We start from the raw sequence: 18,436 nt of genomic DNA on the forward strand, positions 1-18,436 counted from the left end.
CGAGCTCCCAGAGCTCGGTTATGTCAGCGACTTCCACCGGGTCGGTCTCAGCGGGTTGGGGAAGTTCGTCCTTACGCACAAAGCCCACCTTCTTTAAGCCATTGGTGATGAACCACTGGTAAAGCGCCTCTTCAACATCGGCGTACAAGGGGTCTCTAACCCCTTTTCCGCTGATCGGAATGGCCCCTGATAGCTCCTGCCTTCACAATCGCGGTTCTCCCGGTTTTCAAGATGGTTGATATCGTTAACCGGACGAGCTCATACTTCTTCACGAGGGCGCTCACCTTGAAGCCGCATCAAGAGTCCTGCAAAATATCCATCTTCGTGTCAAGCGACACAGCTTTGCGCTTTGTCGGCGCCATCTTCGAGTTGATCCGTTGGTTGCACGCTGCTTCGGTGGCGTCAGCCTGCTATCGCGAGAGAGACGCGGGACGGGCGCCACCGCGCCGCTTTGCTTGTCGCTTCTTTTTTTCTTTTTCTCTCTTTCGGAGCGACTGTGGCCGACGCGCATGAAGCAGCTAGCGCCACCTTGTGGCGCGCTGCGCCAACGTTGGCTGCGCCTACTCGTGCGCGGGCGGGGCGAGACGCGCTGCGCGGTAATGGCGGCAGATACGAACTTACGGAGGTAAACATCGCCTCGTCTCGACATCGTTCGTTTCAGGGAACTAAGCAACGCAAACGTTACGATTATTTGGCACGGAAAACGCCGTCCAGACTGCAAAATTTTGATCGTTATATCCGATATGCGGTGAATAACCTATCGTTATAAATGGTTTTTTTCCCCACAGACCTAATGCATAAAATGACACTCTCGTGTCGACCCATCGTTATAACCGATATATCGTTATATGTGGTATCGTTATAAGTGGACTGCACTGTACAACGCTCTTGTTGGTTTATTTTGTTTCGTCATGGTTTCGAAGTGCACTGCCATATTCAATTATTCCACCAAAATTCTGATTTTTCTGCTCCAAACTGCTTTAAAGTGAAATTTTATCTGCTCCAAACTGTTCCAGAATTAAATTTAGTCTGCTCGAAGCTGCTCCAAAATAAATTTTGGCAGTCCCACTCCTGAATTTGTTTGAATACCTATTTGTGCAACTAGAATTGGTTATGGTTCCCATCAGGTGGATGCATCCAGATATCAGGGTACAAGGGCTCATGATACAGTTTATGCAGTTGCTGCAGCTGCCACTTTCAAGAACAGCCAGAAGAAACACATGAAGCATTCCTTTCCGCTTGCTGAGCTGAGAAGGGGTCAAAGGGCGGGGGCTGTTTCGCTTCTCGCATTTTCTTTCCCCTTCCCCTCACACGTATCCTGATCGTGGGCGACGCGAGCCACCTGGCACCGTCTTGTGGCACTCTGCGCCAACTAGCAATGCTCTCCGTGCCTTTCGCAATCAGCTGGCGGGTGGATGCGCTGCACGGTAATGGTAGCAGATATGAACTCTCGTAGGAAATCGTGTAGGAACGCAAATTTCACTATTATTCTGCATGGAAAACGCCATCCAGAAGGCAAAATGTTGATTGTTATATCCGATAAGGCGATGAATAACATGTCGTTATATATATTGTTTGTTTGTTTTTTTTCTCATAACCCTAATGTATAAGTTGACGCTCGCCTCATCGTTAAACCGATATATTGTTATATCTGGTATCGCTATAACTGGAGTGCACTGTATTGCTCTGTCATGATGCACTATAATGTCAGCACCAGCACACACACACACTTTTCAGTAAGTACAGTAAAATCTCGTTAAACCATATCCACTTAAATCTTTCGTTATCGCGAGAAAATGGCCGTTTGTTATAGGTCACGTAAGAAAGTTAATTTACCACTACAAACAATATTCCAGCACACATTTGAGCATAGCATATAGTGCATAATGAAATGCTCTTTCCAAAAACATACATTGCAAAAAAGAAAGTTATTAGGTAAAACGTAAAAATTCTAAAAAGCACCATTTTTACTGCCAGTTGATAGAAACAACAATAAAAAAATGATTTTTACAAAAGCATTAATATCAAAAGAAATTCAGGATATACATTTCAAAGATAAATAACCCAGAAATAGTGTCTGAAAAAATGAGTGCTCAATCCACAGCCATTCTTCGGATACAAAAAAGAAACTGACTAGTTAATCGCCCATGCCATGCTGTGAAGCAGTTCCTGGATTTTGTGAAGCATAGGTGCACTCCGCACTTTTCCCACAAAACGTCTGGTTTATGTTGAACGTTGCGGTCCACGTAACACATTTTGCAGTTCCACCTTTTTGGCATCTTCTGAGGCAGGTCCGATGAAAAGTCCAAGGAACGTACTTCACCAGTTCGTCTAGAGTCATGCACCTCTTCTAGGACAGATCGCTTTCAGCGTAGCTGGGCAACTACAAGATTATGCATAGTAGAACAGCAGCGAATTGTTTCAATGAAAAACATGGCACCCAACAGCCAGGAGCTTGGTAGCGAACTTAAGTACTGTATTTACATGATTGTAAGTCGACTCGAATGCAAGTCGACCCCCCATATTGTGCGACAGGAAAAAATAAAAAGCATACCCGAGGGAGCATTCGATAACGAAAATTTATTAATAGCTGACATGGTCACTGGACTACTCATCTTCACTAGTGCTGCCATCGTCATCGTTGCTACAGTCCCACAGCGCATCGTCGTCCCGCGAAATTTCACATTTGGCAAACGACCGCACCTCGACATCTTGTGGAACAGCAGCCCACGCCGAATGCACCCAACCACACGCAGCTGTCAGGGAGGCTCTTTTGACAGGTCCGGTTGGCGTAATTTTGCGGTCTTCTGCCGCCAGCCACTCGTACTCGCAGCGGAGCAGGTCCTTAAAAGGCGAAGATCCGGGCTTGTTTCATGACCATGTCGCACTTCACTAGCAGGGACCGATCGCGCATTTCAGCGACGTACGCCGCAAGCTTAGCCTACAGCTCTGGAAAGCATCCAGACTTCGGCACGTTGGAAATTCCTCACTTGCCATCACAGGTGAAAATTTCGCTTCGCTGTAGTCGCCATTCTCGCACCGCCTATTCAGAAACATGGAACTTGCGGCCCGCTGCGTAGCAATTTGTTTCTTCGGCGTAAAGGATGGCAGCCCTCTTGAACGCTGCTGTGAACGAGTGCCGAATGATTAGTGGGCCTGAAGCACTCATGATGACTGAGGAAGCATAGAAGTAGCACGTAGCCGGCAGTCAAGTGGAACGCGTCAAACCAATGCCTTTCGTCCAGAAAGCTAAGCGCAGCAGGCAAAGAGAAACCCACGAGCGGTGTCTGCTCTTCCATAAACTACCGATGCTCCCCGCCAGCGCCGCCGCATAGAGGCCGCCGTTCTGAGGGTGCCACCGCGAATGGAACAGCAGCACTTCCATCAACTATCGACACCCTCTCACGAGTGTTGTGTGCACTGTAAAACTCTCAAAAATGTTGAAAAACTTTTCCGTAAAGCGAACAAACACGCGGGATAGCAAAAAGCTATGGGTGGGGCCATAGAGCAAACATAAAATTGTAACTACGTTGTAGCTCCCGTTGGTCTCGCTTTTTTGGCGGTGCCATGTTTCGGTTTCGATTGTAAGTCGACCCCCACTTCAGATTTTCACATTTTAAAAAAGTGGTCGACTTACAATCATGTAAATACGGTAGCTAGGCCTAGCGTCGCCCCATTGTGGCTACTGCTGCCACCGGATCTGCGTGCGAGAGCACCGGCTCGAGGTGGCGCAATAATCACAATGGCGTAAGTGGTGGCTTCGATTAATGCCGTTTCAGATCTGCTGTCATGGCAAAAAGTCTGGAAAGTCGGACGGCAAAGGTTTTGCGTCCAAAATTTCAGACGTTCTTATACACTGTCTCTATAGGGTACATGGCGGTGCTGCGACACTAACGGAAGTCACCAACCCGTCACGAACAGAAGTAATCAGTGATGCACGCCTGCACACGCCTGCACACAAATTCCCGCCACTTTTTTTTTTTTTTTCTTTTTTTCTTTTTTTTTTTCTTCACACGCAGCGTTGAGGGTTCTCTCCTAAGCTTTTGCTCTAAGGCGGGGTCAGAGAAGTGCTTGTCAGAGGCACTGCCACGCGATTTGGCATGCTGCTGAGAGCATTGTAGGAGTGCAGTATGTTGGAGTTAACCATTGCAAATGCTTGCGCATTTGCATTTCCAGGCGTTTTCGCCCATTGAAATGCACATAACTTTGACTTAATTTGACATAACTTGAACATAACTTTGAATAAACCGGAAGTTCGAATCAAATGTGCCTAAATTAATTAGATTCGACTGTAGTACAGAGCTCTTATTATAGGGAACACCAAATTAGTATGCCAGCACTGATTTTAGCTCAGTCCTAGTACAGTAGAACCTCATTGATATGATCCAGTTACGTATGATTTCCTGGCACCAACATTTGCGATCGAGAATACAAGAAATGACCCAATAGAGCTACGCTTTCTTTTTACCTGTTCACACGTTCCTGGAAAACACGATCTTTCGGCACCAGCATTTAATACACTGGCAAACTGTGATCGTATGGTAGGTTTTCTGGCTGCTAGATGCCATGTAAACAAGAAAATGTGCGAGGCACACACAATCGAGAGCCGTCTGTCGAGGTAGCTTCGCCGCAACACTTGCCCAGCCATCTCACGTGAAAGACACTTGCCCGCTCATTTGACATCTCGATTTCTTATTCTGGTGCCGGTAAATCTCCTCCTGGATCGTTGCACACCACATTCACAGCTATTGCCACCAACCATATTGCAATAATCATCTTCACCTATCTGTTTTACAGAAAATGTGACGTAGTGTTGTTGGAAAGGTGCCGCACACTTTCAGCCGGCAGTAATCTGGCCAACAGGCCAACTTTCCGGCAGGTGGGTTATTGTAAGACCAATCTGCACAGCAGACGAAATGACTGTGTCACGTGACTCGATCACCACTCTGTGCGTAGCAGTACCAACAGTAAAGAAAAGGTGCCGTCCACACACTTTTATTATCAGGATTATCAGGTTCGTTGTTTGTCACCTTTGTGCTTCTGCTTCTGGCTAGAATCCGCATATCAGAAAAGTATGCCTCACAAGAATGCGAGCAGCACTTCCTAATATGCTTTGGTATATTATAAATATAATAAATATAATGTACAATAATTACAAAATATACATATATATAATAATATAACAATATAAAATATACCACCCGCCGTGGTTGCTCAGTGGCTATGGTGTTGGGCTGCTGAGCACGACGTCGCGGGATCGAATCCCGGCCACGGCAGCCGCATTCCAATGGGGGCGAAATGCCAAAACACCCGTGTACTTAGATTTAGGTGCACATTAAAGAACCCCAGGTGGTCGAAATTTCCATAGTCCTCCACTACGGTGTGCCTCATAATCAGAAAGTGTTTTTGGCACGTAAAACTCCATAATTTAAATTTTAATATAAAATATACCAAGGCATATTAAAAACTTGTCCCTCGCGTTCTTGAGAGGCATACTTTTTTGACGTGCGGATTCTGGCCAGATGCAGAAGTACGAAAGCTAGGGAATTAATGGAAGCATGTTATATCAGTAAGAAAGGTAGCTTGTGTGTTAGTGAAACGTCTTTATCGTTGCATAAGTTTGTTGAAAGAGCCTTTTCTTACCGTGCCTGATGCTTGAGTGTGCCTGTTGCGCAGGCACTGACTGTGGGTGCATACGTACGTTTGTTCTGTGAAAATAAAGTAGTTGTGAGTGGCGCTTTGTCCAATTGTTCTTTCTTGTATGCTGTGTGTGGTTTTTTGGCATCTTATAAATAGGTACAATGAATCAATACCAACTTGCCCAGCAAGAAGTTCTCATAAGCCAATGCTAGACATACGATAATAATGTGTTGCATGTATGTTATGTATAGACAGTGTTGAGGCTTGACTCGCCTCCTATTTTTATCGCGGGCAGAGCTTTGGCACGGCCTCTAGGCCCGTCGCTGTTCGATATTGCGGCTATATTAAAGCTCAAAGCTTAGCAATAACACACTAAGAAGTTTCCCAATCGCAAGAACTTCTTGAGACCTCTTGGGAAAATGCAAAAACTTGCCACTTGTCGTCAACAAGTGTGTTCAGTGCGCACCATCCAACGTGATTCCACATACCTGCATGGCGCCAGATGAGAAACGGTGCTGTGATCGCAAAATAGCGGCGCCCTCGATAAAACAGTCTACACCAACCTTTTTCTTCTATGCTTTGTTTCCTGGTTTAATCTTACAAATATTTTGAGCATTTGGATCAACCTACAGGTTTATCTAAATCATTTCTCTAACAGTTCACATCTTTTTGTTCTCTGTTAAATACAGTAAGCTTTCTTCTCTGTTAAACTGCTCTAAATTAGCAATTTGTTGCTCCAGAATTGAATTTTTTTCCTACGTAACCTGCTACAAAACAGGTTTTCCTGCTTCTAAAATTGTTCCAAATGCTATTTCAGCTGTTTTGCTCCTGTGTACTGCTTTGCGCAAGCCAATGACATAATGCTGAAATGAGATCTTTTCTGCTTCACAGAAGTCTGTCTCCTTGAAGAGAACGTCCCCCTTGTCACGTAGTTCCGCACCCATCCTTCACTTGCCTTGAAGTTAGATTGAGCAATGCCATGGTTTCTTGCAGTCTCCAGGGCCTTCGTTTGCACAATTCTTCTTGTACCAGCCAAACAGCGGCTTCTTCTCACTTGTAGAAATTCTGGCAAACTTGCCTCCACTTCTGCAAGGCCACCTTCCCACATGCCACGAAAGACTTTTCTTGTTGGCACACACACAAATAGGCCCCCTTCTCTTTCCTCTAGCAACGTACATTGTTCTCGGGGACGTCATATTTTTGGTCCACCACACAGTCTTCCCACCTTCCTTTGGAACACCGCATTGTAGTGGTAACAATTTCACATTGTGATTGCTCAGTCTTGGCACAAACGCGAGGCACTGGTGGGCAGTGCCAACGAAACCGCCAGTACGCAGCACAACGTAGCAGGGCAGAGTGCCAGAACAAAGTGCATCAGGGCACCAAGCATGGCATCAACAAACATGCTCTGAATGGATTGGATCAAATTGTATCTTCATGACAGAAATCAAGACTTCTACAACGTGGTGGCCATGACATATCAGGCCTCTCACAATTGTCCAAGCAGCACCCGCAGCATTTCATGCCCTTGGTTTACTCAGGTGGCTTATTATTGCTGACAGTAACAGCATAAATCTGGAAAATACTCTCTCAACCATGAAAGTTACCTAATAAGTTGGTAGAACTTGCACTGCTGTCAAAACCTAAATCTCCAAAAATATGATGCTGTTGCTGCTATGTTTTGGAACGGTAACTGAACCGCGAAGTTCACAAATAAGGTGGAGGCTGACTTCGTGGCTCCGGATTTTCGAAAACCTCTCCTTATACTTGGATCAATGTGGTATACCAAGCATCCATGCAGGGGCACCTATTCTGGGCAGAGCTGCACACTGCTTGCTCATTCATACCACGTGTCCCAAATTGTAGTATACAGCCAGTCTGTCTGTGACAATTCGACTGGGATGATGGATTGCGCGCAACAAATCACTGTGTCTTGCACCTAATACGACTCTATTTATTTATTTATTTATTTATTTATTTATTTATTTATCTAATATGTTACTGCAAACAGCTTGGTGCCTTTAGTGTGATGCACTACAGTATAAATTGGATGGTGTATGTAGCATCAAAAAGGCATGATAAACAATGCGTGGAGCAAAACAGAAAGAAAACAGTGACAGCATTTATATGGCACAGGCCCTGTACATATAAACTAAAGAGATGTAAATGAGTGGATGGATAAAAGAATGGTAGGAAAGAGTGGCTCGCCATACCGGCCCTGTGAACGTGGATGTCCAGCAACGCTGTGGAAAACCATCACTACAGCTGCTGAGGCGGGTATTCTTCATAAATAAGAGATCATTATATGTCCCATCAAACGAAAAATTCCGTGCTAACATTCGATGGTATCAAAACCCATGTACCCAAATAGTGACGTCACGTTTCACATGATGACAAAACGTGATTATGTCATCACCTCAACCGTTATGTGATGATGTCATCACAACAAAGGTCGCATTATTACATCACCACATTAAGCGTTACGTGACAATGACATTGTGACATCATGCGATGACGTCATCATCAAGTGATGAGGTCACCGAATATGTCATGTGATGCCTCTTGGAGAGGCGGCACTCTGCGCTTCCCACTTTGCACTGTCTCTGGGATCGGCCCATGATGATGTAACGGGATTGCATAATGGCGTCAAACATCACATGACATGTTCACACCAAAGGTCGCGTGGTGACATCATCACGTCAAACATTATGTCACGTGATAATGGCATCCTCACGTGACAATATCACCTGGCAATGTAATCTGATGATGTCATCACGTCAAATGTGATGTCATACGATGACGTCTTCAAGTAATGCTACCTGGAAACTTCCTGCGATGCCTCGTGGAGAAGCAGCACACTGTGCACTTCCCGTTTGTTTGCATTGTCTCTGTGATCGGCCCACATTTTTGTGCGAGCAAAGGTCGCGCACGAGAACGAGAAAAATCCCAACCAACTAGAGGCTAAACAACTTCGCTGTAAAAAGAGAGGTTATACAGGGCTTGGCACACAGGGATGAGCCACACTGTTCATAACATCCTCAGAAAACTGTTGAAATGATGTGGATATATCTCTATTGCCCATGTCAGTGAGGCTGTACATGATTTTCCAGTGGTTATAAGTGCTTATGGAGGGCGTGGGAGAGATAAAAAAAAAGGGAAGACCTGCGACAGTGTAGGAAGTTGAAAACAGACTCCACTTAGCAGCGGAGTGAAGTTCGTGACCCCATGCACTAGCGTGTGCAGGGAGTGCATGTCATGGACAAGCCACCTCTGCGATAGGGAACCAATACCAATGAGCTGACTTTTGGAAACCAGCTGCCATTTTTTAAAATTAGGTTAGCATTAGATGTCTACTTTGTTTGCGAGTTTTAATAGCATTTCTACGTTAGTTTTCTACTTTGGGCACTTAAAAAGCGGGCGTGCATTTGATTCGGGTGTGTGTTAGAATAAGGCAAATACTGCCAAATTAATGAGCAGTATGTTTGGCATCTTTTTGCATCTTGTTTAATTCGACCCACCAGATAATTTGATCACTTTTCTCGATCCTGTAAAGATCAAATTTATAGAAGTTGACTGTAAAAGGAATGCACCAGGAGTAATGGTGCACTTGGTAGCAGATACCTGACAAGAGGGCTTCTTAAACTGCTGCAACTTGGATACTAATTTGCGGACAGCAAGCATCTGCATGCAAGCAGCATGCTTCTCGACACTGCACTAGTGCCTGTTACTGTTGTCCGGGAGTTCCTCGGGCGTCATTCGAGTTCTCTGAAAATTTTTCAGGTTTTTCATATCAAGTAGGCTTCTTCGAACACACCAGAATGTTGGGAGCTCATGACTGCTATTCACAGCACTTGAGTTAAGGAAGTTAGAGTCACTGAAGTCCTGCAGAGTACTTGTTTGTCTCAAGGTTTATTTCGGAAGGATGGGTTACCATAGTAGAACTAAATAAATAATACAAAATTGACTCGCCATCCTGGTCCTACAAAAGTGGAGGTCCAGGGAAACTGTTGAAAAACTACCACTACAACTGCTGAGGGGGGCATGCAGTGCTTTGGTGCATAAGAGTAATGGTAATTTAATGTAATGGGAGTAATGATAATTTTGACACCATACTGCACTGGTTGTATTGCCATTTCTTTTTCCCTTTGCTGCTCCTTGTTTTCGCATTGCTCTTCGGGAGCCCTAACTATGCTTTGCCTACCTATAGCGGTGCTGCAACGGCAATGAAATCAGTTCCTAGGTTAGTTCTTTCATATACGAAAGGCTAGTGATGTCACTCCTCATGTCGCAAACTGCTGTCGCCATGGCAGTGATCTTTACCGGGAAACGTATGTGGGGAGTGCTACATGCTTCGCATTATCAGGAGCGCCTTATCATCAGTTATGTGGCTCGGATGCTTGTTTTGTGCTTGTCCTTTATTGAAACGAATACTGTTCTGTATGTTGCATGCGTGATTCCAAAGAATGTATGCACTTTTCGCTTCACTTTGTGGAGTGCTTATTTAAGCCTGCATCATCTCCACCGTTGGTCAGCCCTGTATTGCACTCACTCCAGGATTGGCCAACATCTTTTCCCACAGATGATGAGACGAAATATGCTAACCAATGAGAGGCCATCAGCTTCGCTGTAGCAATAAGCAATTTTTTCTGCGGCATTAGCCAGTGTTTCCTGAATAAAGCTTCAGATGATAAGTAGTGCTCATATCTTATGTTTTGTGGGCTTCCACACTGAATTTTATACATGATTTCTCACCAATTTTCTTAATTCACTTTTCTAATGAAGATATTGTCATTTCACGTATTCTACTTTCTAGTCAAGATATCTATCACTGCTCATTATCGGCATTTTCTTCACTACTGCCAAATTTGTGCCCCTGTCACAGGATAAAGTTAATATCATTTATGTAGATGGTATTGTGATTTATTTGGTTCACTATTGTGCAGAGATAATTTAGTGTCATTACCCAAGATCTTCATTATCCGCCATGATGAGTTCAGGCGACTCATTTCAATGTTTATCACATACCTAGCATACTTTCCACCAAAGAGTACTAACCCTTTGAGGGTCGATTTTTATGGCCATATGCAATTGCCCAGGGTAAATTTTTTTTAATTGCAGATTCCAATTCTTCTTAGGGACTTATTTAGAAAAAAATTTACCGTATTTTTTCTAGGGTGACCGTAAAGTGAGAAAAAAATATTTTGCGTTGGTATATATGTACTCTTCATTCATGAATAACAATAAAAACAGAAATAAACTTAGAAGAATTAAAAATTTGATGCATTGTTATACACATAGTTCAAGGTTGTGAAAATGCGCATATGCGAATATTTCACATGACTCAAATGTTCCTGCTCTTACACTAATATTTACGTCCATAGTGTAATCGAACTGCGTAGGTGCGTGCACTCAAGAAAACTGTGTGGTTCTGTGCCCGTCAAAAATGCAAAACGTGTGACAAACTTCTGCTAATCTTCATCTTATGACCAATCAGAGGCAATTAGTTTTCGTGAGTGTCAAAAAAGAAAAGCAACAGAAACACATGCATGGTGGCATCCTTCCTATACGCACCCATGAGCACTAAACGAGCGAGAAACAAGCGGTCACCCTTTGAGCGATTAGTAACAAGATAGCCATCAGTTTTGCAAGTGTAAGAAGCTGAAACCGCCCGCGGAACAAAACCCAAACCGCCGCCCGCCCACACGCCAATGCGCAAGAGGTAGTATATAGACGCGTGGAAGCAAACTAGCTCTAAAACAAACCATGCAACGAAAACCGAGAGAGGGAGGCGCACGAAAAAAAAATTCCCTGTATTCCTACATAGTGACAGCACATGACAGAAAAGAAAAAGTTAGGAAATTTGCGTGCTTTTTAAACATACAGACGGTGCTGTAAATATACGGCATCGACCATTTCTGGACATGTTCGCAGCGCCATATATTTACATCATTGACCCTGAAAGGGCTGAGTAACAAATATATAGGAAAAAAAAATAACATATAAGAAGTTTCTCAATGCTTAACTGGTCTCTAACTTTTTAATACAAAGCTGCTGTGTTTTACACCCCATCAGGGATGACACAACATTGGGTACATTTATTGTGCTTCATTGTGTCAGCCATGTTGTTTGTTGACAACATATTAAACTTGTACCTGGCCCAAGTTTGGTTGTCTCAGCTCAGTCTCAGCTTTGGATGGATAAATACCTGCATATTGCGTGTTTCTTGTGGCCGATGCACGCGGGCACTCCGAAGAAGATGACGAATGCTCTCTGGCTCTCGAGCTGTCGGCTTAACTGGCCACCGCTGCATTATCCTTTGTAAATATACTTTGTAAATAGTCTCCAGTCTTGATCCTTTGTTCACATAACAATATTGCTGGATTACTTATGCAAACATTCTGTGAATCTCTTGAATGCCAGTTAAGTTTAATTGTGGCACTTTTGAGTATTTGACAGTTCTTTTTGTATACAGTGTAGACAGCTTATACTGTAAGTTATATACTGTATACTTATACTGTAAGCCAGAGTTGTGAATTTCCGCACTGTAAGCGGTACTGCACTACATAACCAGAACAGCATTTTTCCAAGGCTCTGCGCTTGCAAAACATGTAAATAAAGCAGCTGCATGTGTCCAGATATCCAAGTACATGACTGGGATGTCCCTTCACTTTCATTGGCAAAGTGGTTCCTCTGCTATCGAGTGCCGTACAGCCACCGCTGAGTGTTTCGTTGACTTTGCACCGAATTGCAACTTTGGGCACTGAAACTGCCGACCAAGTAGCCAGCACACTGCCGTCACCCCTTTTTTTTTTTTTCCTACTTCTCCGTTCCTTGTTTGTTCGTTCACTCCACATCTCCTCTTCCTCCTTCTCTACGCGAACCTCGTTGCTCTCCATGTGGCCGGGGCACCTCATTGAGAAGGAGCGTGCCAGCTTCCTCGCTTGTCTGCGCGATTTCCCTGCAGCCGCATTATAACCAGTATTTTGTCTGGCGCGGCTCTACTATAAGCAGTATGCATATACATTGAGTTCTGTGGGAAGATAAACAGGAGTCCATGTTACGATCGGCCAGTGGGGGTAGTGGCCTCTCCTAGCCCGCTGCAGTGAATCGCTTTGTGAAGCCAGCAGTGTGTCTCCTGCAGACAGACCACCGGCGCCGCAAGGCGAGACATGTTTGGCGGGTCGAGTATTATTACTTGGTTTCCTGTCGCCTTCACGGACCAATTGGAGCAAGAAAACTCCTAGAAAAGGGTGTTCTATGGCATTCTCACACGGACTCCAGTAATTGTCCTGGTTGTTTGACAGATGCGGCAGCTAACTGCGGAGTCATCTCGGGAACCAAGACGTGCCAGCTTGAGTCAAGCATGACAATGTCTACATTGCCTCACTCTTTTCAGTGTGTTCAGTGAAACTAAAGTGCGGGAGGGAATGAATGAAGCCTCACCCTCAAAGTGGGAGTCCTTGGACAACTTTGGCCGCTCCGATTGGACGAAGGTTGGATGGCAGTTTTCCCTGGCCTAGGTATCTAGGGAGGACAGAGGGGGTTTAAGCAGACATTTCCAGCTCCTCGGTGTGCTTCGTTTTCAGTCATACTAGACTGATGAAATGTAACATTCTCCACTCTTTATGTAGATACTGTAAATAAACCCAGTTCTCCTCGTTCTTGATGAGAACGCGTTCTTCCCTTCAACAACATCCTTAGCATGGATGAGCCGGACGACGGCAGTGCCCACCCCTTTTTACATGTCTGACCCCAGCGCTTACATCCAAAAAGGCCGCATTATATCTGGTCCTGCCTGCACTATTTATTTATTTATTTATTTATTTATTTATTTATTTATTTATTTATTTATTTCAATACCTTCAAGGCTCGTAGGGCGTTACAGAAGGGAGTGGTTGTTTACCAAGATATTACAGAACAAAAAAACATATTTTTTTAATATAAACGGTTACATTGTAAGTGGCCTGAACTGAATCTTATAATTTGACACATTGTCATCATAAGCAATGGCACTATCGAATGTAGTTGTAACCATATTGTTATGAGCCAGTTGTCCTACAGATATAGAAGATGATGCTGGAGTGTAGAGCGGACAAGAGGAGGACAAAGTGAGATCCATTGTCCGCCATCTTTGTTGTTGCTGCCCCACTTTTAGCCTCCTTGTGCATAAGATAAATAAGCCCCCTTCTCTGTAGATCTTCCCGTAACATCTTGGTGGAAGTGCGGGGTACGTCACAAGCACATCGTGGAACTTCAAAGCGGACATCTTGTGGGCCATTTGACCATGTCGATTGAGAGGCCCACTGATTTGGCTTCGGCTACTGCAACACCTATTGTCTTGACCCAACTCCGAGACCCTGGCACCTTCTCCAGCACTGACACCATAGACGTCAAAGATTGGCTAATTGAATAAGAACAAGCCAACTGGAACAACCGGTGGGACCCCACTAATAATGCTGGCTAACATCATCTATTACCTCAAGGGAACGGACTGTGTGCCTTTCCAAACACACAAGGAAAATTGACCAGTTGGGACACCTGCAAGCAAAAACTGCAGAAACTCTTTGGAAAGCCAGTTGGGTGCCAACAAGCTGCCAAGAAGGAACTTTCGTGCCAGGCCCAAACATCTGCTGAACAATACGTTGTGTACATTCAAGATGTACTAGCACTCTGTCGGCGGGTCAACAACAAGGTGCCTGAAGCTGACAGTCAGCCACATACTTCAAGGCTTCGCCGATGGCGTTTTTAATTTACTCATATACAAGGAGTGCTCGGCCGTCAATAACATTCTAAGACAGTGCCAACGCTTCGAAGAAGCAAAGAGCCATCGTGTCTCACAACAGTTCACTCGGCTCCCTAATACCACCGCGACCTCATCATGTGAAGACGTCAAACTGCCTGATGCCAAAAGCTTGCTGCGTCTTGTCCGGCATGAGAACGAGGCAGTGTCTACATTGGTTCCTCAGGCCTGTTCTTACGATGAGTCCCGCCACTAGTATCTTCAATTCAAGCTGTCATATGCGAAGAGGATGAGATTAAGAAGTTTGCAGGGACAACATGGCCACAATTAGTACATGACCGGGGTAGTTGGAGAAGTATGGGAGAGGCCTTTGCCCTGCAGTGGACATAACCAGGCTGATGATGATGATGCGAAGAGTTGGCAAATGCAGGCATCCGTCTCATCTGTGCTGTAAGTAGCCCTGCGGTCGGCAATTTCTTTCCACCTCCTCGCCCACAATCGACCTATCTCAGATACCACCACCCAAGCCAGCACACACGTGACAAGCTAATGTGCTTTAACTGAAATGGGATAGGTCTTATTTCCTGCCATTGTTGCATTGTCGGCTTTCGTCTTTCCGTCTCGCGTAAACTTACCACCCGGAAGACAGCCAGTCCTCGCCCTTTGATGCTTGCAATGGCCTGTTGCATTATGATGCTCCTGCTTTGACTCGACGCTACGACCACCGCTCGCTGTCCCCACAGAAGCACTATTCTCACTCACCGATTGCCTGTTGCTTACTGTCGTCATATCTTTGCCGTCCCTCTTCGGAAAACTGACCAGTGCAGCTCCCGCAAGTGACGCTGCATTGGCAAACCATGTGTAGAGCCGTGGTAAACGAGACGGACACACGTCTTTTCGGTAACAAGGTCTAGTTTATTCTGTCTAAAGAGAGAATTGAGCGGGCGCGTGCAGCGCGCCGGAAGTGGCGAGGGCTTTAGAGAGAGAGAGAGGAGAAAAGAAGGAAAAGGAGCATAGAGAAGTGCGGTGCACGGACCTAGTGCGAAAGGAAAGCAGTAAACAAAGTAATAAGAAAAGGGAGCTCGCGCACGACCTTCGGCACAGTGAGTCGGATCATGTGTCCGTGTGCCTGGTGTCCAACACTCGCGAAGGTCCGCTTACGGGAGGCCCGCGGGACGCCCCGCGGAGTTGTTTATGGCTGCGGGCGTGGTGCGCAGCTCCATCGCCGTGCCGCTACAGATTGCTCCCCCCTTAGAAAGGAAGCGGAAGCGACGAACGACGCTCACAATGCACAAGTGGCAGCCCAGTGCACGCGACGAAGAGGTGACGAACCGCGCACTTGCAAGGCGGAGTCCGCATGTCCCGGGAAGGCGAGATAATTAAGCGTGGGTGCCTCGCTGAATGCTGGCTTGAGTCGCTCAAGCGCGATCGTATCCCGTTTCCCATTTACGTCGACGACGAAGTTGGAAGGAAAACGTTCTAAAACGGGGAATGGCCCGAGGTAGTGGGGCTGAAGCGAGCCGCGCACGGGGCCGTAACGCACAAAAACATGTGTGGCTGTCTGCAAGTCTGAAGTGATGTACACTGCACGGGGTTTGTTAAAACGTGTAGGCTGCGGACGGAGGTTTCGGAACACATCGCGAAGCTGGTCGACGTACTCGCTTGCTGTTACAGAGGAGGTGAGGGTCTTTTCTTCGAAGAAGTCGGCTGGCAGGCGAAGCGAGGTGCCGTAAACAAGCTCCGCAGTAGCGCAGGAGAGGTCCTCTTTGAAGGCAGATCGAATTCCGAGAAGCGTGAGCGGAAGTCTGTCAACCCACTTGTTTGGGCAGCCGTGCGCTGTGAGTGCTGCCTTGAGATGGCGATGAAATCTCTCGACGAGGCCATTTGTTTGAGGGTGGTAAAAGGCAGTTCGCAAGCGTGCTGTTCCGAGAAGTTGAAGCAGCTCCGTGAAAAGGGACGACTCGAATTGCCGGCCTCGATCAGTGACAACTTTCGTTGGACAGCCAAATCGGAATACCCAAATGGACACAAAAGCTGCGGCGACAGTAGCTGCAGACATGTCGGGGATAGGTGTCGCTTCGGGCCAGCGGGTAAAGCGGTCGACACATGTCAGAAGATAGCGATAGCCTTGGCATGGAGGTAGCGGGCTGACAATGTCGACGTGCACAACGGAGAAACGTTCGTCGGGTTGCAAGAAAGGCTTTGTAGGGGGGACAGGGTACTGCTGAACTTTCGCGCGCTGACAAGGTGCGCACGAGCGGACCCAGTCCCTGATATTTGCGTTCATGCCCGGCCAGACGAAGCGTGATGAGACAAGCTTTTGAGATGCGCGAATGCCTGGGTGTGCAAGAGTGTGATATGAGTCAAATATTTGCTTGCGGAAAGAGGTGGTTAGGTAAGGCTGAGGTGTGCCCGTGGAGGTGTCGCAAACAATTGGCACATCTTCAAAGGTAACTCATTCAAGCTGAAGAGATGTTGACGCGTCACGTAGGTGACGGAGCTCAGAATCACTAGCTTGTTCTGTAGCCAATTCTTGGAGGTTGAAAGGAAATGATGTTGAGATAGAGCTCTTGGAGCGATTGCGTGTGATAGCATCCACGCGACTGAGAGCGTCAGCTGGTGAGTTGTCAGTGCCGCTGACGTGGCGTATGTCAGTTGAAAACTCTGAGATGAAGGCGAGCTGGCGCACCTCACGTGGAGTGTATAATGATTCAGAGCGGCCGATTGAGTAGGTGAGAGGCTTGTGGTCAGTGAAGATTGTGAACGAGCGGCCTTCAAGTAGGTGCCGGAAATGCTTCACGGCGAGAAATATGGTGAGCAACTCACGGCCGAAAACACTGTAACGTGTTTGTGCGGGGGTCATGCGTTTTGAGAAAAAGGCAAGGGGCTGCCACCCACCGTTTACTTTTTGTTGCAGTACCGCTCCGACCGCAGAGCTGGAGGCATCCGTCATGAGCGACAACGGATAGCTGGGGTTGGGATGAGCTAGCAGTGTGGCATCGGCCAAAGCGTGCTTGATAGAATTGAAAGCTTCATCTGTGGTGCTGTCCCAGGGCAGTGCAGTTGACGATTGTTTGCCGCAGAGCAAGAGCTCGAGGGGTTCCAGCAGCATAGCACAGTTTCTAATGAATCGGCGGTAAAAGTTTACCAGGCCTAGAAACTGGCGCAGCTTAGTGATTGAAGCTGGCTTGGGGAACTCCATGATGGCTTGCACTTTGTGAGGAAGAGGGCGGATGCCGTTGTTATCCAAGCGATGGCCGAGAAAATCAAGTGATGGTACTCCGAACTCGCTCTTGGCAGTGTTGACGACGATACCATTTGCTGATAGGCGCTCAAAAAGCTGATGGAGATGTTGGAGGTGCTCTTCGTGGGATGAGCTTGCCACAAGCAAGTCGTTAGCGTAGGCGAAAACGAACGGCAGACCACGTGTGACTGTGTCGATGAACCGCTGTGATGTCTGTGCAGCATTTCGGAGACCGAATGGCATTCTCAAAAATTCAAAGAGGCCAAATGGAGTGGTAATTGCTGTTTTTGGAATGTCTTCTTGTGCGTCAGGAATTTGGTGAAAGGCTCGCACCAGGTCAATTTTGGAAAATACTGTAGTGCCATCCAGTGCCGACGTGAAATCTTGGATGTTAGGCAGTGGTTACCGGTCCGGAATGGTTTTTGCATTCAGGGATCGGTAGTCCCCACATGGCCTCCAGTCACCTGATTTCTTGGGGACCAGATGGAGCGGAGACTCCCAGCTGCTGGACGATGGTCGTATAATTCCAAGTTCCAACATGTGTTCGAACTCTGCTCAGGCAATTTTGAGTTTGTCTGGGGCGAGTCGTCGTGGGCGAGCAAATACAGGTGGACCAGTTGTTAGGATGTGATGACGTACATCATGTTGTACGGGCTTTGTCGAGTCGGGTGGTCGCGTGAAGTTGGGGAACTTTTGAAGGAGGCAAGCAAAAGGATCACCAGCAATTGTTATGGTTGGGGCGACTATAGGCGAGTCACAGGAAACGACGCCATGAACAGAGAGCAACGTAGCAGTGTCCAGCAGGCGTTGGC

At 46.3% G+C, this 18,436-nt stretch overlaps 1 protein-coding gene across 1 annotated transcript in view; it reads left to right on the plus strand.

The window, feature by feature from the left end:
- LOC126538497 (tyrosine-protein phosphatase non-receptor type 7-like) overlaps window positions 1-18,436 on the plus strand; it is a 172,647-nt gene that overhangs the window by 136,530 nt on the left and 17,681 nt on the right. The window lies entirely within an intron of this gene.

The sequence above is a fragment of the Dermacentor andersoni genome, chromosome 4 (assembly GCF_023375885.2).
Source record: "Dermacentor andersoni chromosome 4, qqDerAnde1_hic_scaffold, whole genome shotgun sequence".
NCBI lineage: Eukaryota > Metazoa > Arthropoda > Arachnida > Ixodida > Ixodidae > Dermacentor > Dermacentor andersoni.